Source organism: Danio rerio, chromosome 11 (genome assembly GCF_049306965.1).
Source record: "Danio rerio strain Tuebingen ecotype United States chromosome 11, GRCz12tu, whole genome shotgun sequence".
Taxonomy (NCBI): domain Eukaryota; kingdom Metazoa; phylum Chordata; class Actinopteri; order Cypriniformes; family Danionidae; genus Danio; species Danio rerio.
Window position 1 is genome coordinate 8,861,856 of NC_133186.1, and position 25,691 is coordinate 8,887,546.

The window sequence follows — 25,691 nt, forward strand, 5'->3', positions numbered from 1 at the left end:
TGACTGACTTTATATTTTTAGTGTATCAAGGTTTACAAAAACATAAAAAAAACAATGTGAAGCAGCACAGATGTTTTTATTCATAATAATAATAATGAGCAGTAATCAAATTAGAATGATTTCTGAAAGATCATGATTAAATCCAGCTTTGCCCTCAACAGGAATACATGTAACCCTCAACCACAAAATCAATCTTAAATTGCAAGGGAATATTTATAGAAATAGCCGACTGGAACAACATTGCATTGCTGTGTCAGTTATAGCATTTTTTCTTTTATTACAAAAATCAAACCTATTAAATAAAGATTATGTTCCATTTAGTAAAATTCCTAACAAATATGTGAAAACTTAATGTTTGATTAGTTATATGCATAGAACCACAATAAAAAAAATGAATGTGGTTTTTCTCAGTGTTTAGAATTTTTTTATCCTCATATTCAGATATTCAGAAGTTTGTCCTATCCTAACAAGCCATACACATCCTAAAAAACAACCAAACTGAAAGATTCTTCAGAGCAGTACTCGCTCTGAAGTTAGTTTTCCTTCTTTAATTGGAGATATAGAAAAGGCAAAATACATTCGTAGTTATATACCGTTAACCAACATTAGCTCTTCATATGACTGTAGTGTTGTCACGATACTTAAATTTCGATACCAGTCGGTACGAAAATGTTTAAAAACATCCATTTGATAACATTTAAGCAATTCTTAAACATTGTTGATTTGTCATTGTGTTCACATGCTCAACAGAAATGACTGTGAATGGCTGTGAAGGTCATGAGTTAATCGCTGTTTACTGAGAGTAAACACAGATACGGGGACACTGGAGTGTTTTAAAGCCATGATGTATTGTTAAGTGTGACATCATGCAAAGCGGCTTCTGGTTCCAATCACTCTAAATGTATGGGGAGACTCAACAAATGGTAAAAAGAAACATTTACAAAGTAATGTAATACTTTCGAAAATCACGATCACAATATAATTATCTATGTCTAATATCTGATGACCAGAATTTTTTTTTATTAATTGTTAAAATATTAGTGTATGTGATGCAGCAAGTCCAGAGATTGTTGTGTACACCATGATTGTCAGATTCACTTTGATGTGTGATATGACTAAAGAGGAATATGTTAATAAACTATGGTGGCAAATCACTGCCAAAATTAATGGAGCGCTGCAGTGATGTTTACGCGCGAGGAGAAGTGGACCGCGAGCAGATTACAGGCCTACACGCAAGGAAACTACAGCTTGCACACGCAAAGGGAATCTTTACACGCTCGCTGAACTGATCAACCGTGAGGAAACGGGCCTCACGTGTGCACATCATCATATATTTAGTAGCATGATCTTTTAACCTGCGTCCAATCCCGGCTAACTTCCACAAGGGCGGGTAAATTAAGCCTGGTTTACGACATTATGATAAGATATATCTCTTATATTTTCAACTAGATTTCCATATCATACAGATCAAATGTGGATCATCATAACCTGCGTCCAATCCCAGCTAACTTCCGGAAAGGGCGAATAACCAATAGCGTTAGAGATAACAAGTAAACCAAGTCCTGCCCCAGGACTGACAAAAATCTCACGCGTGCGCTATAGGCATGACCTGGCTTGCGAGAGTGCACATCGTGCGCACAGATGATAATGCGAGGCCCGTTTACTCATGGTGGATCAGTTCAGGGAGCATTTGAAGATCCCGTGTGCGTGAGCGAGCTGTAGTTTCCTCGCATGTAGGCCTGTAATCTGCTCACGGTTCACTTCTCCTTGTGCGTAAACGTCACTACTGCGCTCGATTGCTGTTGATTTGCCGCCATAATAAACAAATATTTTCTCATTTAAATGGATAGCGGCTTAGACCCGCGAACTGTATTCCATTAGCCACAACTTACAATACGGCTGAATATGAATATGTAAATATATGCAACAAAAAAAAGACAGCAGTGAGAAAACAGCATTTGATCACGATCTGCTATTTAACGCAACAGTGTAGCGGTCATTTAAATGACTTGATAGTTATGGGCTAAGCAAGTTGGCCTAAAATCAAAATCTCGAATAATTGAATATTTTAACTCAATTATGATTAATAAATGATTATTTTATGTTTTTACCCTTCTAGTTTACTGACAGGATTGTACCGTAAATATGCTCACATACTACATGTGAGAGATTTCTGAATGAAGGGTGCACTAATTGATTTTAAATTTGATTGATTTTAAGTTCTGAATGTCGATTTTGATTACTTTGATTAATCGCCCAGCCCTAGTTTAATTATAACTTTTATTTTATATTTACTTATATCTCATATCATTCTGACACATTGGCATCACAGGTTAGATCCCTCCTGCATTGAAAATAACTATTTGTTTGATGGGACTTGGGTAAAAACGACAACAAAAAAGTAAGGAAATCTATACTTTGCAAACTTGTGACTAGCCAACAATCATGACCATTATCTTTCCCTTATGCTCGGCTCATAAGCACAGTCCCTGATTCATAGATACTATCACCTCCCCAGATTATTTAGCATTAGTGTCAAGGCAACCGCCGTTTAGTGATGAATATGCAAACTGTAACCTTTGTGCCTGAGCCGCTGCAGCTCTATTTAAATCACACATGATTACGGCCTTTTTTATCTGCCTGCTTCCTGTCTGATGTAAGATCCTGCGAACAATAGAGAAGGTGTTTGGCTTATCTACCAGGTGCATCAACAGTTAACGAACACCTCCCCCCTATTACTTTATTGTGACTGATGGGGGAAGGGAAAGCGTCTGCCGGAGCCTCCATCTTTCTTTATGAGAGAGAGAGAGAAAGGAGAGATGAGGAAACAGTCTCCCCTACGCCACAGAACTGTCACTTTGGTGTGTAGGAGGAAAGAGTAACTGCACTTTGAAAGGAAACCGTGACATCTGTTTCCTTTTAGCTAGGTAGCATTGTGAAGATTTGCCCAAAATGTTTTGCGTGCTCAAGTATGTGAAGTTTCAATTTCGACAGCAGTCTTTCTAAAGAAAGGTTGTTTTCTTTTAGCACATTCTCAGTGTGAATGTAGGTCCCCTGCTTATAACTGTACCGCAGACAACAAACTGTTTTCTTTCACTTGAGGGAGAAAAAAAACTGTTTAGAACAGTGTGTATTGATTAAGGTTATCAGGGGGAAGCAGATTGTTGATATTGAGGTCTGCCAGTGGAAGATTGCACTCTGGCGTGTTCGGTAAAGTATTGGACACGGTATTGTTGCTTTAAACAAAGGTCTCGGCTTAAAAGCTTAGAATGGAGGGAATAATTGCTCACCTGAGCTAAACCCGAGAATACAAGTTGCCATGGTGATTTGTTCCTCTAAAAGGTGATTCGACAGCGTGGTGTTGATGTTACCAAGTTAATCCCACAGTTTGCATGATAACCTGTTGTAATCTCCCTAACGGTCGCTGATGGAAACCTGTTGTTTTGTATAATGCTATTGGCATTATCTGCTCTGATAGAAAGAACTGATTAAAGTGCGAGTAGTAGGTTGTCGCAATGACTTTTTGGTGTCTTGCTGTACTGTAACAGCTAAAGAACACCTAGATTAGTTGACTGTTTTGCGTTTTCTGTTCTGTATTGGAAAAATATGCTATATGGAATGGATGTTATTGAGTATTACGATTAATATTTCTTGGGATGTAACATTTGTCTTAGGGCTGGGTTATACAGAAAAATAATTATCACAATATCATGTTTCATATCATTGGTTGTTGATAATTATTGACTATTTTTAACTGTCCTATTTGGAATGTTAAGATTTTTTATTTATTTAACCACTTTATTTTAATTTACCAACATTACTTAGGTTAATAGTTTTAATAGTCAAAAACAAAAATGTAAAAAAAAAAAATCTCATCTCTTTAATGAAATATTTAAATAAACGTAAGTGTTAGGGTGCTTTCACACCTGTGAATCGATTCATTTGTTCCGAAACAAGGATTCAAATTGTTACATTTTGCTCTTTGCTTATGGTGTGATTCGCTTTCACGCGGCAAAGTTCCAAACGGACCAAAACTGCTCAAACAAGTCACGTGCAAGTAAACTTTCCTCACATTGGTCAGAGTTTCATGGTTTATTGTGAAAAGTCTCACTCAGCTGTCAGGGGAGGTGATGTTTGACAGGGTGCGCGGGACGTGTCTGAAGAGCGAGGAAGAATGCGGTGGAGATGGGTGAGAAGGTTGTGCGGTATATTTGAGGACTGGGAGGGAGAAGCGCAATTTCCGGGAGATTATCACTCGTTAGCGGGCATCCGGGAGTCTCTGTGCATTTGCTGGAGACTCCTAAAACATCCGGGAGACTTGGGATGTCTGGAATGACCTCCCACCCTACTTATAATTCTCTCTTTATATAGCCGTATGCTTATTACATATCTATAAACCACTGTGATATAACAGGGCTCGGATCGTATCGCTTTCTCACTACAATCAATACTCTTCAGAGTTAGTTTCAATCAAACTGAGACCACCTCATTCAGGCGATCTCGGAATGACTGATTTGGCGCTGATCCGAGCGCGATTGCTGGTTTCACATATGCCAAACGAACCGCACTAACTGGGCAAACAAGACAGTTCCGAAACAAAAGTCTAAGTGTGAAAGCACCCTTAAACTGACTCTTAAACTTGATCAAATGTTACAAAAGTGTGTGCAATGGTAAAGTGTAAATGATGAACAATCAAAAGCTAACTTTATGGTGTCAGTAATAATGATACAGTAAACTTCAAACTCTGTAAATCCAACAAATAATTATAATCAAATCTGAACTTTCAAGGAAAGAAATTAACTGTAATTTAAATACATATTATAACATCAAAAATTGTGGAGCTGAATGACGACATTACACCCCATTCTAAAACAAATCTTCTAGATGGGGTGCTAGTGGCTACAATGCACAAACAAAGAAACCAAAAAGCCCTTCTGGCGACATCCTTACATCCTTTTTTATTTACAGTCTCTTCACTGCTGCTATACGGCACTCATTTTCATGTGTGTTGTTATTCTAGTGGCAATGACGAAACCCAAAACTTGGACGTGGAAAGCTTGAGCGTGTGGTTTGCTTCACCATCTTCAATGCGCTTTGCGCTCATGCGCTCCCCTGGCGTCTTTCTGTAACTAGGCGACCATTAACCATTTCCTCAGAGGATGATAAATGGACGAACCTATGCTGCAGCTCTGATACAAGTTTATGGAGAAAAGTAAAAATCTCTGCAGTGTTTGAGTGCGCTGTGTTTGTCTGAGGTAATTAGAATTGCGGTGTGCTCGCAGCATTCTAGGTGCATCGGGAAAATGCACGCACGTCACGTACACGCCGCTCGCACACCATGTGTGCGTTGCTCAGGATTCATGGCACAAGTCGCATGCTTTCTTTGGAAATGACAAACTTACACCCTAATGCAGAGTTCAGACTGCATGATTTTCAAAGTTGTCTTGTCACAGATGTTTCCACACTGCATGACTATCTGGGCTAGGCTTTTGTCGCTGCTTTGTTTAAACTGCAAGATGGATCGGCAACAGGGGCTTTCACATTGCATGACTTTACAATAGGAAGACTCGCCGACAACTTCGTCCAAACTACGTCTCACAGCCAAAAACATGTAGTATATATTTTGTTAGAAGCCTTTAATGGGGTAGTAAATGTACATATTTGCTCACCGGGTTTAAAGGGAATTAATTTAAAGGGAATTTAATGTTCTCCTCAACTTTCTTTTTTAGCTTTCTGTATGACTAAACTAAAGATGGTCCAAATTCTGTATTTCAATTTATTGGGTCCAAATAAACCGAAAATGAGCGCTTTGAACTTTTCCCTCAACCTCTTGCTGGCCTGCAGGTACACACACACACAAGCGAATGCTGCTCTCTCATTGGCTGTAGGCGATCGCTGATGTTATTTTCAGTCAAAACTCAATTCACACAACATGATTTAAATCACTGACAGCACCAGATATTTAGCATGACAAATACCTCACAGGCATCTGCGACACATCAGCGTTTCTCCCAGATCGTGTCTTTGATAGTTCATACTGTGTGATTGTTACTTGCGTGCACGAGCACCGATTTGCCTGTGATTTCAGGCATTTGGGGCAGATTTCTCAAAACCTCTTGGCGAGTCAAAATCAGGGCTAAAATCATGCAGTCTGAACTAGGCATAAGCTTATTGGCAGCTCAGCAGCCACATTTGAATAAAACTATAGCCTTCATACCAAAACTTCATACCAAACTCAAACTTTTTTTATTGTAATTGACAATGATGTTCAGACAATGATGTTTTAATCACCCAGCTCTAACTTGTTTAGAGAAATGCTGTTTTTAACAATTATTTTTTTTAACGTTATGATCATACTAAAACAGTTAGCACTTAAAACTGTTAATATTGATATTTTTCTGATATCCATCAATTAAAAACATTTAGACACCATAAATGCCTGAACACATTGAATGATATTCTGATTTTTATTAGCTGTTGTCTTTTTCACCGCTTGTCTCTACACTGGTCATTAGTATTTATTTGTCTGCTCTGAGGCACTATAGGTTCACCTTTGGGCTGGTCTGGTCAATAACATAATGCCTCAGCGGGTGTAAAGATAGTAGGGCCTCATCTGATTGGTCAAACTTAGATAACCTATTGATGTAACACACAACTGCTTGGTGCGTAAAATAAACTCTACTGTACCTCTCTGTGAGGTTGCATATACTATTATTATAATAATATTTTGTGATGGATGTCTTGATTCACTTTTAGTTTCTCATTTAAAAGTAGGCCTATATTTAAAAAAAAATTCAAATATAAAGAAAAACAACATTTGTAGTATATATTCAAAGCGGCTGACTCATTTACAAACACGGCAAGGGACTTTTTTAATGAATGTCTTGTTGACCTATTCACCAGAATAGCGCATTAAAAAACACATATGTATAGGCCACAAGCATTGTCTAGCTCTACAATTTACACATTCCTCAAAATCTATTATTACTTATACTACACTGGAGTATTATTAAATAATAATAATGAACTTTTGAATGTATACTCATTTAATACTTAATTTCTGATACTTCAGACACTTACATGGACTCATTTCTGAATATATATGATTTTGATATTTCTGTTAAACATATGTTTAAACACAGAATAATATTAATATTTTTTTTAAATAATAAAAAATTATTTTAATTGCCATAATGGTACACCAAATTCAAGTTTGTATCTATTTTAATTCAAGTGAAAGGTAATTTAATTACAGTTAGGGAGAAAATGCAAAACGAAGTTGATTGGTGTGCCACATGTCACCTCTCGTTGGGGTAATGCCAGACCGAGATGGCCTGATTCAGCATGTCATGTCAGTCATCAGTGAAAGAGAGATTGGTTATTCAGCAACAAATTCAAGCATGAGAACTCAAGCTGAAGTGGCAAAACCGAGCAAACGATTCAAGTCAAGGGGGAACACAAAGAAGCCAGCTGTAATTTCTTAAATATTTGCAAACAATATGGATTATTACAATATTTTTACTCTGACTTAATTGCTAAATGAATTCTTCGGTGGTGATTGAAAACTATTGTGAAACCGTGCGGGTGTGGGAAGACACGTCCACTCATTTCAGTCGGCTGCTGCCATTTTGGTGTGTTCTTGTGCAGTTTTTTTTGGTTCAGGCACTCATCATAGGTGTCACTCCTCTGCTGTTGTTGCAGTTGCTTACAGTTTGATTTTCCACATTACCTATTTTTAAACGTTGGCTCTTAGTGAGGTGTTAGGCAGACATTTGTGGTTAGATCTCTTTGGCTTTGCCTTATGGGACACTGCCAAATTAAAGGGTGTCCATCTTTGACTTCAAGCATTGATTCTTCTATCTCCTTCTACCTAAATGCTACTTCAGTATTTTTTTAAGGCTTGGGTACTGTTGTAGCACTGGTATAAATACAAGACAGTGTCACCTTGTTTTGGGCCTAATGCAAAGTTTTATGACTGTTTTACTGGACTTTGTGAGGACATGATGTAGTTAAGCGATTGCCTAATTCAGAATGACTTCTGTAAATGTTTCCAGTGTATTGGATGTATTTCCTCTAACTCATTGACATTTTATACGTGATTGGCAATGAAATCGAACCAATTCCAAACAGGATTAATTCCCTAGTCAGTCTATAACAAATCTTGGCTATCCCCTTTTCTCTCAGATCAGACGTTGTTTAGCCTAACACTGTAACGACACCTGCTACTTTACTTAGCGAGCACAGGCCAATAATCTGAGCTAATTGGAACGTACGCAGCTCTGGAAAACAGATAGACACAGCAGGTGCAAAGGCACAAAGAAGCCTCAGAGACCCACGAGACATGGACTGGGAGCTGGCAGCCTGGAAGAAGTAGTTTCCACCCATCACTGTTCATGCTTAACCTTCGTAGACAAGAGACCACTGAAACCTGCCAATAGCTGTAATTTAACAGCCATGTCAATGTATGTTTTACTGCTCGGTTGTGAAAAGCAGCACACGAGTCCCTCAGAAGTTACAGCACACTCAGGGTGAGACCAGGATGGTTATTCATGAATGTAGAAATGAATTCCAGATCTAAGCCTGGGAAAGCTGCCCTGTTTTCTTTTCACCTCCTTTCACCAACTTCTTTCTTTCTTTCTTTCTTTCTTTCTTTCTTTCTTTCTTTCTTTCTTTCTTTCTTTCTTTCTTTCTTTCTTTCTTTCTCTTTCTTTCTTTCTTTCTTTCTTTCTTTCTTTAAATATCATTTAAATATAATTTTTAATATAAGGCCTAATTTACCTGTATGTGGCAGGTATGTTGAACTTTGGGCTTCTTCAGGCCGTCAGTCAGGCTAGTTGGTTTAATGTATAGCACACATCAGCTCTCGTTGAGTTAAGGCTAGAGTTCTTTGGCCCAATTCAGCATGTGAGAATGGTGAGGGACTGGTTATTTACAATGAATTAGGGTGTTTTCACACCTGCAATATTTACTTTGCTTAAATCGAACCAGAGTTTGTTTTTCTACTTGGTGCGGTTCGTTTTGGCAGGTGTGAATGTAGCAATTGCACTTATCGTACCAAAAGCGGACCAAAAAAAGTGCTTTCGAACAAACCCTGGAGTTTTGTGGTAAGAACATGATCTGAACTAGAACAGACCCAACCCCAGAAAGTACTGCACCTTTTTGGACTAATCCAGCTGCCATAGTTTTTTTTTTTTTTGCTACTACTTAAGGCTGATTTATACTTCTGCGTCAAACACCGGCGTATGCTTTGGCGCTGACGCATAGCCCTTCGCTGTGGCCGTCGGCGTCACTGACGTGCACCTCTCAAAAAATGTAACTACACATCGCAACAACGTGTAGCTCAAGCTCTGTGATTGGTCGGCTTGGTAGCACTGACGAGTCTGGGCAGGACCGAGAGCCGCATGAATGGCACGAGCGATTGTTTACAAGTGTGGAGTCCCGTGAAGGAGCTCCGAATGGAAAGTTTTGTTTTGTGTTTGCCTCATAGTTAAAGTTGTTGCACGTCCGCCGGTTCCTGCCTCAAAATGAGCAAATTTGAGTCACTTGTACAACCAGGAAGTGTTCAGGAAAAGCAAAACAGAAGCGAAGAAACTCGACACAGAGGAACATTTACACCTCACTGCCAACTAGCGTTTTGGAAGTGTTAATGCAGACCAACAGAGACAGCGCGCAGAAGTATAAATGCACAGCTGTGCGGGTTGCATGCGCCGTGAGTTACACCGGTCACTTGACGCAGAAGTATAAACCAGGCTTAATACTACTACTACTGTTTACTTCTTTTTTTTTATTATTAAATATGTATATTCTTTTATTTTTATGTAACTTTATAACTGCTTTGGCAAAACATTTGTAACATTTGTCATGCCAAAGCAATTATTGAATTGAATTGAGAGAGAGAGAGAGAGAGTGAGAGAGAAACCTGATCCTGATGGATCATTGGTAATATTTCCGGAAGATGACCATGTCGTAGTTTAGCAAAATTAATTCATGCCTCTTCCTGAAGTGACTTGTGATGCACCCTTACCGTCTGCAATGCATCTTGTTTTTCAGCCATGGCCCGCTTCGTTCTCAAAATGTATAGTTTGTCTAAAGTGATAGTCTATATAGTATACTATGACCAGGGATACAATCAGCTAGCGCAGTCGTTCCTACATAGTTAAAAGCAACATTTTGTGTCTGCCAGTTTGTTTGCTTGTGGGAGTTCTATTGGCATTTTCCCGCATGTTTATTCTGACCAATCGAAAATCAGTTTAGGAAATAAGTTCAATAACATCTGGCCAATGAGTGATGTGGATTTTGTCTCATGACTGCAATTTGGTTCTTTTCAACCAGTTCGGACCAAAGCATTCAGTGTAGTGTGAAAAGAACCCAAACGGGAGTAAAATGCTACAATGTATCATTTGTTGTCCTTGTTTCATACCAAATGAACTGAAACACAGATGTGAAAGCACCCTTTGACTGGGAGTGTGACATAGTGTAGTGACGTAGCGAGTAAAAAATTTCAGCCAAGAAGGATCACAAAGTTGCCGGCTGTAATTTTGCTACATTTCTCAACTATTTACATTATCAGACATATTTGGATGAGCAAATGCCTCCATGCTGAGTGACAATTACGGTGATAATGGTACTGAATGCTGCTTTGTTTACATTTTGTCTGTGGACATATATTTGGTTTGCGACTACACACTACTGCCCCCATGAGGTAGACACATTCTCTAGTGCAAATGTAAAATGCGGCTGTCATTTCAGTCGGCTTTTGTCAGTTTGGTGTGTTTATTCTATACCTGCCATCACTCTCGTTTTCCTGAAAGTCTTCCGTATTTCAAACCCATTCCCCTGCACCCTCACATTTTGTTATTTCTCCTGGAAAATTCCCATAATTCCACCCCGCCTCCCCCGATCCTACACTTCTTGGTACAGGTATGGTTTACACATAGCTTTTTGGTCCAGATGCAATCCAAAGCAAGGCGACAACACATTTAAGTTGGTGCTAGTTGTTTGGTGTCCTGACCCTTACACTTACTGATAAGTGCCTACTATTTTTTCAGAATCAAGAAGATATTGGCACATTTTAGGAAAACCTAAACAATAAAGTATGTAGGGTAAATGAATAGACACTATAGGGTAAACATGCAATCAGTTTTTACCTGACAGTGGTGGAACCTGTTTTTTTTATGTGGTAGGCTTAGGTGTGCCCTTATCTTGGAATTTCAACTTGTACGTCATGTGCTTAATAATGCTGACAGTGACATTAGTGAAATCCACCTGTTGTTATGTCAGCTGATGTAAGCCTAAAGTATAGTTGTTTTTTGGAACCCTATTGTAATGTGTCTACTAACATGAAATACAAATGAACAACATTTATTAATGGTCATTAATATTAATTCCAACTTTTTCTTATAGTAACCTTAGGTTAAACTTATAGGAACCTTATAGTAAAGTGTTACTATAGGGCAGGGGTGGCCAACCTTTTTCCTGGAGAGCCACCTTCCTGCAGATTTCAGTTGCTACCCATATCCCCTGAACCAATTGATTAGGACCTAGACACCATGTGATAATTACAGGCAGGTGTGTTTGATATGGGTTGCAACTGAAATCTGCAGGAAGGTGGCTCTCCAGGAACAGGGTTGGCCACCCCTGATATAGGGTGTATGCTGACATTTAATTTTACAGTAACCTGGGTCAAGTGCTTCTGGTAAACTGCATGCAATAACAAAATCAGCACGATTAAGTGAATCAACAATCGCCACTGCCTGACATACGATATAAAGTGGGTCTCAAATTGTATGAGAAGCACTGCATTAAATTTGATTTTCCCATGCCATGTCTTTAAAAATTTAAACATTTATTTTACCCCACTATTTTCAATGGAGTTTCTGCGCTATAGCCTGCTCATCCTGACATACGCAAACATACGTAACTGATTATATTTGAATTACATTAGAACATTGATTCTGAAAAAGGAACCGTATAAAATTTTAAAAAGTCACATCAGCCGTTCACTGGAAGTGTCTAGGTGTGGGAACAATAGCCCTGCATATTAAGGGTGTCACGATCCTCCAAATCCTCGATTCGATTACATTTTCGATTCTAAAGTCACGATTCGATTCGATTTTCGATTATGAATAATTAATTAATTAATTAATAACGAATTAATTATTTGTAGCCTACCGTTTAAACTACCTGACTTGCATGGTCTTTGTTTTATCCATAAACAAATCATACAGTAAATGAATAAAGGTAAGTTACACATATAATTACAACCTGTCAATCACTTTTTTCTGCGGGACTCGTGAATAGGCAGTGATCTGTGTCGTTATAATGGCGTCGGTAAAAAAGGTGCACAACCAACAGAAACCAGCCAACAGTACCTGAGGTGTTCGCTAAAATGACTAAGTACTTGTGTGAAAGTAAAAGATGGAAGCAGTCTACTGACTCGCTAACTGCCTTGACCCGCTGTCTCAAACGCATGACAATGTGTGTGCGTCTGTATCTGTGTGTGAATGAGTGTGTGTGGTCACGTGATGTGTGTTTTCAGCGGTAGTGAGGAAGGAGGGCTGCTCAGAAATGCTACACACCATTGTGGACGTGGATCGTTGTTGTTCTAAAATGCCATTTCAAAACAGACATATTAGTGTAAACAGGGCCTGAGTGTGTACTTTTCGCGAGCGGATTTGCAACGGGTGCGGGGCGGAGGATCGTCTATCCTCCCAACCGTAATACATACATAGCAGAGCTTGCAAACTGTGTTTTTTTTTGTCGACAACACGAACGTTGTCAACATAACTAACTGGAAATCCAAAATACTCCCACACCGGCGACTTCATTGAAAGAGGAGAGGGTTTAAGTTCTGTCGACGGGTCTCCTGCTTCTGCAGTTTAACAAGCACTTCAACAAGCATGTTTTTTCCCGCTTGGCAAGCAAAGCTAACGGGACATGCGGGCGTGGCAGCATCGACGATTCTATTTTATGATTCAATAATCGAAGTTGAGCATAAATTTTGATCGATTTCGATTAAAAATCTAAATCGTGACACCCCTACTGCATATACACTATTTGTTTGTGTGTGTGTGTGTGTTGGCATACACAAAGCATGCAAAGCTTTTTAAATGACACCTTATTTGATGCCATTTAAGCACAGACATCAGAAAGACATATCATTGTCAGTGCTTTTTCTTTTCAAAACTTACAGCTTTTGTGCAGTCTGTGAATACATTAATTTGAGCTCACACTGTAAAAATGCTATTATATGCATAGTTCAGGGTACATATAAAACTTTTAGCTTTTAGACTAACGTTTTAACTTATTGTCCTAAAGCACTGAACAGTTAATTAACAAGAATTGTGGCATTTTTATCTTAGGGAAAAAGGAAGTTCCATCGCAAAAAAGCAACAACAAACAAACAAACAAACAAACAAACAAACAAACAAACAAACAAACAAACAAACAAACAACTAAATTACATGGAGACTTTGAGATGTATCAGACATTTTAAGAAAGTCCATATCTATACTCATTTAAACTCTTACCTTACTGAGAAGAGATGGGAAAACAATAGAGAAAGCCAGAGTCTCCCAAGCGGAAAAAAAAAGAGTTAAAGATAGGACATTTTCCATCTAAACTAGCAATTGCTGCAAAATCCACCAACATTCATTGACCTCAGACAGGATGGTTTAATTGGGGTGTGCATTGCAGGTGTTTTTTTTTTTTTTGTCCAGATGCTTGACCAATTTTGCTTCATTCACCCTTTTCTGTTATGTTATTACAGGTGCTGAGACACTTGGGTTGGATTCTTAAAAAGCGTTTGCCTTGCGGAAATAGAGCTGATAGTGTGGTGAGTATAAATGCACGTTGGTGCTAAGATGGCTTATTTTATTCCTCTAAGGAAAATGGAAAAACTTGTATTTTTTAGCTGGGCTCTGTGTTTTTGGAAAGGATACGGAAAAAGTACTGCTGTTTGATAGACTGTTTAGAGGAGGACTATTCTGTTCTCTGGTATACACTCCACTATTGTAGGTAGTTTTTATTTCTCCCACCTTGTAATAAAATGCCTGGTGAGATTTCTTTGTGACGGCTTCCTCATTGCAGATCAGGGCAGTCAGAATTCTGGATTCTGTGAATGTAGAATTGATAAAGTGTTACATGAGCTGATGGATGGACAGGCAGACTGCACTTAACATGCACTGTAATATCATATGCTGCCTTCAGGACTCATAAATAAGAACTTCTCTTGGGTTTTGATTGTGGTTGTGATGATTATTTTGGTTGGAATAGGCTAACATTTTGCTATTGCATGTTCTTTTCTTTCTTCTCTATGTCAAAGAGAAAGTGGTTTAGAAAATAATTAACAATTTTTAAAATTTTTCATACACAAAAATAGGTTAAAATCTGGTAAAGCTGAATGAATCCTTTATTTTTAAGTAACAGATAAGTGGAGCTATTTCAGCAATGAAACACTAAAACTGTTGGACTAATTATCCGGAATCTTCAGGGGTTTTTGCTCTGCACTTAATCCCAGGATACCATTATTCTAAATCTTGCTTATAATACCAGGTAAAGAATATAAATATAAATGTTAAGTTTTAAATAAGGGCTGTACAAATTATATAAAGTTATTTTGTAAGACATTGTACATTTAACACAATAACTTAAAGAACACGAACCAATAAAAGAATCACAAGTTCAGGTTGAACGTTTAGTTTACCAATTGTAATATTTAATGTATCTCTCGTTTTGTGCACTCGCTCTTAGCTGAGAAGCCAATTAAAAAAGTAGGCCTAAATTATATTGTAATGCAAAAACACATACAATAAAGGAGGGCTGGGCGGAAAAATCAGTACCGATTTATCGCCCGAACACCACTGTCAATATCGATTAAAAAAATTGGTATGAATCGCTATAGTTTTATTAAAACGTGGCTGCTGTGCACGCATCTTGGAAGCAATGCTGATAGGCTTAGGGTGTAAGTTTGTCATTTTCTATGGAGGTCATGCGTATGGGAGCAATATGTACATGTTGTGCAAGCAGCACACATGTGATGCGGGTGCATTTTCCAGTCATACCTAGTTGAAAAGCAGCACTATTGCAAACAGCAGGTACTGTCTACTAAATGCCCTGTTAACGCATCATGTGAGTGGATTTAATTTCCAGTTAGCGATGTTCATGCAAAGATAATATTGAGCTATTTGAATTTTGAATGCGTGCATACTGCGCTCTGCTGCTCATTGCTTTGGTCAACGTAGCAACAAACAAGCCAACCAACAACAAGCCATTGAAGTGAATGGGTTTCATTGCGCAGTACTTTCTGCATCCTGTCTATTTATACAGTCTATGGCCCTGCTGGGCTGTTTGGCACAGCATAGCCTTTTGTTTGGCCTCATATTTTTGCTAATTATTCTCTTTTGGGGAAAACCGAAGATGCCATTTTCAATTTTGGCCACAAAAAATGTGATGCATGCCTAGTTTCCACTGGTTAATTCATATTAGGACGTCACTTGTAGTAGATGCAATCTTTATACAAGATTTTTTGACTGAGAAATTTGTAAATAATTTTGGGAAAAGATGTTTCTTGCAGTTTATTATTTTTTTGCAGTTGCCCACTGTACCTTTTTGGGTCCCACGTTATATTAGGTGTCCTTAATTACTATGTACTTACATAAAAATAAATACAATGTACTTACTGTGTTTATAATGTATTTGAGAACACTTGTGGTGCTTTTGAGTTGGGATAGAGGTTGGGTTATGGACAGGTTTGGTGGTGTGGGTAGGTTTAAGGGTGGGTTAAGGTTTAAAGGTTCAGGATACCCTGAAGAACTTTTTTTTTTATATTAACAGATTTGTGTGTGTTGAGCAGCAGTTAAGACAATGTTAGCACCTGTCAGCTTTAATTGTGGGGAAAACTGGATCATTTTGAGCTTTTGTCAGCTAATTTCAGCTTCCGGGTTTAAAATGATTTTTGGGGCGGGATCAAAATCGGCGACGTAGCGCAAAACTGCAAGTGCAATGATGACGAGTCGATTTCTCATTATTATTCATAGCGGAGTTTTCTTATCCTATGAGAAGAGCCGGCTGCTTAATTATTCATCAGACCTGCCAGACCTGCCAGAGTCAAGCCCGAGCTGTGAGACACGTCATGGACCCACGGCACACAGTATTTAGCCGTTCATGAAGGCTTATATGCGTTTGTTTTCATTATCCACGGGGTTTGTTGCATGTTTTCCCCCGCGATCTTGTCAGGGCCGATCATACAGCAAAGCTGTGTGTGTGCTGCTAGCATTTTTGTCGGGAGAGCAGCACGAGAATTAGAGAATGGCGGACGCTGTCTTTTATCAGGAGTTCACATTCAGACACATCGCCGTGCTGCTGTGTTTGCCTAAATCCTCCAGATTACCAGCAGGGCTAATGGTTAAAATAGACAGGTCAGGAGACCTGCTGCACTGAGTCTGCTGGATACGGGGATTGAGGGAGAAGTCCTCATTTATAGTGTTTACATGAACACACTTATCTTTATAATGATATAAATTGTGGTTGTGTGTATATGAAATTACGAATGACAAATGTAGCAGGACATTAAATCACTGTTGATTTCTTTGCATTTTACCACTGTTTTATCACTGTTTACTTTGTAAACTATAAACTCATGCGTCTCCTCACGGTTTGTCTTATTTTGTGAGCTAGTTTCGTTTGCTCAGGTTCTCCCCTGCTGGCTACGCCCACTCCTGCCCGATGCTCGCGGAGCTCCACGCCCATTAATTATGCATCTTTTGAAAAAATTCCAAAGTAGACTTTAACCGAAAGTGGGAGGGTGTCATGGCCCTTTAAGGGATGGTCAACAGTGTATTTACAAATGTAATTACAAAAGTTAATTACAGATGTAATTACATACATGTATTTAATAAAGCACAAGTACACAGTAAATACATGTATTTACACAATAGGTACATTGTAAACTATTAATTCCTGTGTAAGTACATATTAGTTAAGGCCACTTAATATAGAGTGAGACCACTTTTTTGTAATCCGGCTCAGAAATATTAATATCAAGAATGTCTTTTATCGCCCTGTGAGGCTTCCAAATTCCAAAAAAGTTATTGTTATTGGCCAAAATTCTTATGTCAGTTCTTTTCCAATATCTAATAGTTTCACATACTGCTATTTTACATCAGTCTGTACAAGTTTAGCGTGTTGACAACAGTGTTTGCTATAAAAATATAATCACTGAAAAGAATTAGCATTCATCAGGATTTTATTGACTATTCCACCCCTGACCCAGAAAGCCACCTTTGACGCTAATAATTTCATAAGATAGTAGTGTTAATATGAAGTCAACTACTATAACAATGTCAGCAAATCACAAACCTGGATCGTGACAAAGATGCAGTTTGAAATATCGAACAGTCTGCTTTTTTATAATGGGCCAAAGGTTGACAGTTTTATCTCATGTCCCATTATCGGTCACAGTTGCAATTTAAAAGCAAACAAAATCTTCTTATCGTAATCGCTAACGCTGATGCACTCAAATCAGAACAATGAATGAGTCTGTGTGTAGCGTGGCTCTGGCTGTAGCTTTAGTAAGTGATTTTGGCAGGTGGTGAAATGATGTAACTCTACTGAAGCGCTCCAGCGAGATCATGTTCCAGCAGACCTTTAGGCAGAGTTTGTCCCACATGCACAAGGACTGCCCATCCCGAGGGCTCTGTATGTGTATCAAACACACCAGCAGCAGAATGTGGTCGCTTCTAGAATTCCTGTCACTAAAAAAGATATTCCTCCTTCCTCTCAAACGGGTCTCCACAGACCTTGAATATGTTACTCATTAGTCATTTGTGCTGTCTGAGTTGCGTTATAGTGAGTTCCTGGAAAAGCTGTCAGTGCACCCGGTTCACAAGCAGATGACGGATAGCGCTGTATTTAACTTGGGTTGGTTAAACCAGTCTGGTATTGATTATTGGTTTTCTCTGATGTTCAGTGCTGATAATAATAGTCATTTATTTGCCCGGTCAGTTTTATCCACTGCGGGCTGTCACTGGGTTTATAGATGCTGCAGGCATGCAAGATAAAGAAAGATATATGTATATATATATATATGTATATATATATATGTATATATATATATATATATATATATATATGTATATATATATATGTATATATAAATATATATATATATATATATATATATATATATATATATATATATATATATATATATACATACATACATATATATATATATATATACATACATACATATATATATATATATATATATATATATATATATATATATATATATATATATATATATATATATATACATACATATATATATATATATATATATATATATATATACATACATATATATATATATATATATATATATATATATATATATATATATATATATATATATATGTATATATATATATATATATATATATATATATATACATACACATATATATATACATATATACACATATACATATATATATACATATATATATATATATATATATATATATATATATATATATATACATATATATATATATACATATATATATACATATATATATATATATATATATATATATATATATATTTTTTTTTTTTTTTTATTCTTTGTTGATGCAAAAAAATTGATTAAAATTCACTGTAAAGCCAGTTTATGCTACTAAAACTTTGTTTATTCAGTTTTCACATAAATATTAACCAATTTATGGATAATAAATGTTTTTGCAGAGAAAAATAAGAAACCTCTAAAAAAAAAAGCTTTTAAATTGTAATATTTGACAAAAATATTTGTAATATTTCCGATAGTCCCTTTATTGGCAAAGTGAACCACCAACTTATACAGCACATGTTTTTTACGCAGCGGATGCCCTTCCAGCTGCAACCCATCTCTGGGAAACATCCCACACTCATACACTACGGACAATTTAGCCTACAGAATTTACCTATACCACATGTTTTTGGACAGTGGGGAAAACTGGAGCACCCGGAGGAAACCCACGTGATCCTGACCCAGCCGAGGCTCAAACCAGTGACCTTCTTGCTGTGAGGCAACAGCACTACCTACTGCACCACTGCGTCGCCAAACTTTTTAGTCATCATAAGATAATTGTTTAATTTCTTTTACAGTGCTTCCCATAGGTTTGAAATCTACTTGTGGTAGCCGAATTGAAACACACCTTTTACCTAGGCACATAAACGGTTAACTACATACAACAAACAAATAATGTAAAAAAACAATATGTTTATTTATTATGATATAGTTATGCATGGTTTCTTTTCAATTCACTAAAGCTTTTTTTTTTTAATTTGCAGACAATTTGAATTGTTTTAAATATTTATTAAAATGAACACTAGCTATTTTATTGTGATATATGTTGTATCCAGGTTTTGTGAGATTTATCCAGTTCTGTTGCAATCCCTTTCCCCCCTCCACTTAGCTTATAAAGCAAGTGTCCTTAAACATTCATGTCAAAGTCTCACCTTTGGTCCTGCATAGTGTAAAATGCAGTGACTCATACTACAGAAACTGTGTAGGCTGTAGGGTGGGCTACAACTCACTTTACTCATATTTTACTTTTGTGGCTGCTGGCAATCAGGCCACATTTAGTGCCACACAATAACTGAAGCAAATGAGTTCATTAAACATCCTCAGCACATCGGTGTGTGCGCTACAACACGTGAAACCAGCCCTCAGGATCATTCACTTTCAGATTGCCAACATCGTTTCCCACATAGAGTCAAAATCAGCATGCTCATGACTTGCTACTTTTAGTGACAGTACATTAATAACAATAATTAATAGTCACAGAGTGCGTAACATAGACATGCTAATTAGACTTTTGATCGTTTTCTATAAACACATGCAGGGATGCACAATATTGGATTTGTATAGCTTTTATCCATTTATAAGCTGTGCATTGTACAAAGAGATTCCTTTGCTTTAACTAATACGACTGATTAAACCCATGGCCTAAGAATTAAGAAAATTAACTATGTTCACAATTAAAAGTTACAATTAATTTACTTACTTTAAAAAAAAATTGTCAACTTGTTTTGCTACTTTCCATCCAGCTATTTTTATGCACATTTTGGATATGTGAATATCATATGGATATGAAAAAATGTATGCGTCTAACTTATGGAGTTTTGTTTCTTTATTATTCAAGCAAAAATATTTAGTTTTAAAGAAAAATGAGCAATGTAGCAATTTAAAAATAAAAGATAAAAAAAAACATGTTTAATTAAAAAACTTATGTCAATGATAATAAAATATTTTGGATTGCAAAAAATAAACAATTGTCCTATTATGCAGTTACCACAATTTTCATTGCACAATCATTAATTTATTAATTAATTAATTTATCTATAAAGTATTTTATCAAATGAAGAAAAGATTGATGCAGCTTCTCCTAAAATTAAATTTTTACTGTTGATAGTTGGCCATAGTTAACCAAACTTATGATTTTGTTCTCTTTGACTCATCATTGGATGAAGGGATCCAACGATTATAGATTTTGGTCGTACGGTTATAGTCTGAGGAATAATCAAGGTTTCACGGTTATCACCATTATTATGCGTTCAGTCATTTTAAAATGCTGCTAGTTTAGAAGATCACATGAAACTATATAGATTTTAATGTGTGATTTATTGCTGCTCAGTAACCAATTAATACAGCAGAAAATAATAATATAAAAACAAACAATAGTCCAATTCTCTTTAACCTTAACAATAAGTGAATAAGGTTTTTGACATACTTAATACTTTTACATTGAAAATAAATGACAGAACAATAAATAAATAAATAAATAAATAAATAAATAAATAAATAAATATGGATGGATGGATGGATGGATGGATAGACAAATAAATAAAAATAAGACAAAATTTTAAAATGTTAATAAGAATAAAAAAAAAAAAATGTATTTGGCTAACATAAATCCAAGCTACATATTAGTTAAGTATTTCCCTCTTAATAAAAAACAAATCTAGTCGAAGGCTGCTGAATCTGTCTGAAAGACACTTTTGATCAACTATATTATAAACTTGTTTGGTATTTTCATTTTGTATGTTTTTTTTCTCTTTGGGATAGAAGTGCATGAAGTTGATCAGTCCCGTCCTTGTCAGGTGACTCGCGTTGAGCTCGTGCCATTCTTTCACTAGGTGCACCTGGAAAGCATCAGTGCCCCTGTCGCTTGCGCACCCTGTGCACATCACTGCCAATATGCGAAATAACAAACTTGCATGTACAAAAGATGAAATATGTGAACAGCCCTTTTTAATAGCCTCAGCCATAGTGAAAATCAGCCTTTAATCCAAAGTGGGTGCATATTAGCCTTGCACACAAGCTCTGAACTTTAAAGTAGCGCACAGTTGGCATAACTTTGTTCAGTTGCAATAGTTTTGTTCAGTGCAGAAACATTGTGTTGAGAAGCCTTTACGATTAATTAATTGTGATGAATTAAACCACGGTTAATAGTGAAGTTGGTTAATCATTGCATCCCTAATTGGATGGAAACACTGCTTTATTTACATGTCTTAAGTGCAATATTCCAGTTTTGTGCATAAATTTAATTTGCATTTTGGATGAAAACATAGCTACATTTATGGAATTGGATTACTCACTTGAAGTAACTAATCACGTTTTTACATTGTAGCTTCCATTGTAGTTATTATTATTATTATTATTATAACACCAATTAATGCTTAATTCCTAAATAAAACTAGCTTCATATTTAGTATATTACTTACATTTTTATTAGTGTAACAGCACTCTAATCATACTGTTAGCACGCCCAGTAGACAATTAAGTGTCTAATGTGCGATTAAATGCAATCGAATCAAAATCGCGATTGTTGTGATAAGCTAATCGCAAGAGGCTACGATATGCAATATATAACATTTAACTTTCCCTACCCTAAGCAAATGCGTGGCTGCCAGTCTTACTAGCGAATAGAGCGAGCACACTTTCGTTCAGCCCAATCAGAATTGTGCAAACAGACTATGCGGAACACCCACAATAAAAAACAAACAAACTGGAAAAAGCGATGATGGCATGGATGACGGCATCTGTCGCTTCAGAAGCATAAATAGACTAATTAATATAAACTAAAATCAGCACATCAGCAATATAAGAATATCTTGGTTTTAAAGTCACAGACAGCAAACAAAACCAGGTCATTTGTAAGAGCTGTCGCAGAACTGTTGCCACAGCATGAGGAAATACAACAACCAGCACCTAAAAAAGCACCACAGGCGGCTGTATGAGGAGCGTCTTGCTAAAAAGTTAACAAAGTACTGCCAGTGACATTTTAACTAGCAAAGTACAACAGCAAAGTACTATTTCAGAGTTGCTTGCTAATATAAGTTAATATCTTTAAGTTCTTTTTTTTAACTGACTCAATGCATTTAAGCAGTAAGAAGGTAAAATACAGATTGAGCTAAAGCTTGACGACAAAATTAAATTGCAAATCGAAATCGCAATTTCTGTCAAAAAATAAATAAATAAAAATCAAATCACTATTAGATATATTCCCCAAATCGCACATCCCTACTACAGACTCATAATCAACACGATCTTATTGGTAAGGCATATTAGCATTAGCCATTTATCCAGCTTTTCAATAATATCGCGTAGCTCTAAACACAAGTCACATGTTGTCATTTTAAATGACAGACTTCAAGTGCCAGAGGAGGGGACAAACTGTTATGTAATCATCACGGCCCTCCAGACATCCAGGCCTTTTAGATCTTGTCCTCATGTTACCCTCCCATTCTTGTTGCTCTCTTGTGAAGTTTTGCAGAGCGTCGCCTCCCACCTGCGCGCCAAAGATAAATTGGTGATACGAGTGTCAGCGTTTCATTACAAAAAATGCTCTGAACAGCCACCTCTGACAGAAAAAGTGACAGCCACGCTCACCCAGAAGCAATGTCACAACATATGCAGATAACCTTCTCTGTCTCTGATATGTCCTTCCATTACATCACCCACAAACTTTACTGTTTTCCAAAGTTGCCATGTGGTGTGCGCTACAAGCTGTTGGGGATGAAGATTTAACACGCTGCCTGCGAATCCTTTGGGGATTTAACGTTCCTTTAAAAATGAAGCTGTGGACATATCTGTTGAAATGAGGAGGAAGAAAGTGGTTTATGGTCTCAAGTTTGTATGCAGGCTGCATGTATGTGAAAGATCCACCTTAAACTTCATTATTGATGAGTGTAAGTGCAAAAAACTGTGTGCACAATGCAAAAATCTCAGCTAAAACCAACCTAGATTTCAGTATGCAAATATTATTGATTTTTTTGACTAGGTTACTCATGCGTGCATGTGTGCGTCATAGAATCATCTTTCAAGAGTTTTACATTTGCATGACAATGTTCATCTTAAATCTTAATTCAAAAGTTCATAGCGGTTTGTCATTTGCATCTGAACTCACTGCACACGTTATTTATAACAATTTCAATAAGGCACAAAAGGTGTAGGAAATAAAGTTGGCTATAAAATCTATATGTGCGAGTGTTTTGTCCTTTCAGGGTTGCAGAATGACTTTGATCCAAGTTTTGTTGGAGCAGAACCAGGAAGGTTTAATGATCCCACAGCATCAGCTTTATACAGTTCTACGCTTAACAGGAGGGTCTGGAAGTTCAAATAGGGAGCTTAAGCCACAGCTGCTGAGAGAAATGCTACAATGTAAAAGTCACAAAAAAATGAAGCATCTAATTACTGTATATGCCAAAGTTTAAAAGTGTTAATCAATGATACCAAGTTTATTTAGGTTTAATGTACAATTTTATTTACACGATCAGTTTAATGTAGATGATTATTTAGAGCAGGGGTTCTCAACTGGTTTGGCCATGGGACCCACATTTTTACATGGTCATCAAGCAGTGACCCAAATTTTTAGGAACCATAATACAATTTTAGGAATTATAATTTGTATTTATTTGTTAACATACACAAGTAGTGACAGATAAATCATAAGACATTCACAGAGACTTACAAATAAACAATATTTTATTGCTGTCATTTAAAAACAATTTGATCAAATTATAGAAATATTACAAAGTAAAAATGACAAATACTGTAAACAGTGGTTTGTGTAAGGAAATGTTCAGTTACCATGAATGTTTTCTGGTTTCTAAATGTCGTTTTAATTCAGAAGGTTCCATGCTCTCTTATGAGAGCACCTCACTACATATGACACTGAGGCTTTAAGTCTTTTTTGCCGTCAATACATGTGAATCCATACTTTACATATTCGGGGTCGTACTTGCGCTTCGACATATTTGCCGCTATAATTAAATGCGAAACACTGATATAGAGTGTAAACACTGCGTTATAGTAATCATGCATAGTCCATAATAGCATCACCTATGTCATCTGCGCGGTGGTGGTTATACAGTTTTTAACACTAGAACTACAGAGGTGGTCATTTTGACCGTATTAATTTTTTTATAATTTAATAACTTGCAATACCTTGTTGAAATAAAACCCACAAATCTACAGATTATATTGAGGGATGTAAAAAAAAAAAAACAAAAAAAAAAACAACGGTCCTAATGTATTTTCTGTTTTACATTTTTCATTTCTATAGCTTCTGAGAATTCAAATAGAGCCACATATTGGTAAATAATGTTATGATAGTCGTTTTAACATCAAGTTATGATTGAATTGCCACTTTTTACTGTTATGAAATAGTTTGATGAGGAGGAACTGTTCATTGGCTAATAACAACACCACATTGAATAGGGGGGGATCAATTTAAATCGGAAATCAAATATTTTTTTTTTGTAAAATAATCTGGGATTTTTATTTTTTTTTTTTAAAGGCCCAGCCCTTATCTTTAGGATAATGACTGTTATTATCTCAATAGAAGCTTTGAATGGAACATAACATGATAATATGACAAATAAAATAACACTACATAACCTATGGCGGATGTATACTTATTTGACCGCAGCCAGTGGGATCTATTGACCTGCTTCTAGGACACTTCACACAAAAAGGAATCCATTTATGGGCCTGATGTGTCATATTCCTCCCCGCACCCAATCATGTTCAGACTCTGATGGATCCAGATCCCAAAGTAGGTCAGGTGAGGTGACACGTTAATCTCGCCGGTCCAATTTGATTTTATTTTTCTCCCTTCGCAGAGTAGGTTGCATCACAAGCAGTTTAGAGCAGCATCTGTCTTAATGCCTTGTGACAGCATTCGCTAGCGTGTGGCATCTAATAAGCAACGGTCATTGTTCCTGCCGGATTGATTGGGCTGCTTTGCCTTTGAACTCGACCTGATTGTTAGATGCTGACGGAGGGATGTGAGCCATATGCTGATTTCTCCAAAAGCGTCTGCTGGAAATGGTGTTGACATAATTGCCTTGAAAAGAGAAAGAAAAACAGCACTATTGTCTGGATGAGGGGTGACAGGAGCATGGCTGCTTCGAAGCTCTTCTGATACAGACTGTTACCTTGTTTAACAAGAAGCTTGAGGGTTTTACATTTTAGGAGGAAGACTCTAGTCAATAGGAGTGTGCAATATTGTATAAAGGCTTCAATATAAATGCAATTTGCTTATTTTATGGATCAACAATATATTTTTGTGCTTTGTTCTGATATGATGTCTAGTTGTTTTGTCCATCACTGAGTGTATTTATTTACTTATGTAAATGTGTGT

The 25,691-nt window shown here is 36.8% G+C and overlaps 2 protein-coding genes across 40 annotated transcripts in view; one reads left to right on the top strand and one right to left on the bottom strand.

Moving 5' to 3' along the window:
* si:ch211-51h4.2 overlaps positions 1 to 25,691 on the bottom strand; it is a 488,455-nt gene that overhangs the window by 108,446 nt on the left and 354,318 nt on the right. For 19 of the 38 annotated variants that reach the window (XR_012387016.1, XR_012387017.1, XR_012386996.1 and 16 more), the window contains one exon: positions 14,037 to 14,113. The exons of 11 other annotated variants lie outside the window; for them this stretch is intronic. The gene's annotated coding sequence lies outside the window, so the exon portion shown is untranslated. Of the gene's footprint in view, positions 1 to 13,712; positions 14,114 to 23,758; positions 25,395 to 25,691 lie in introns of those variants that run through there. 8 more of the 38 variants (XM_073916368.1, XM_073916384.1, XM_073916372.1 and 5 more) reach the window with 2 other exon arrangements.
* The window catches only part of tbl1xr1a (TBL1X/Y related 1a), a 124,927-nt gene that overhangs the window by 63,373 nt on the left and 35,863 nt on the right, over positions 1 to 25,691 (top strand). For both annotated transcript variants that reach the window (XM_005172823.6, NM_001020583.1), the window contains 1 exon segment: positions 13,769 to 13,834. The gene's annotated coding sequence lies outside the window, so the exon portion shown is untranslated.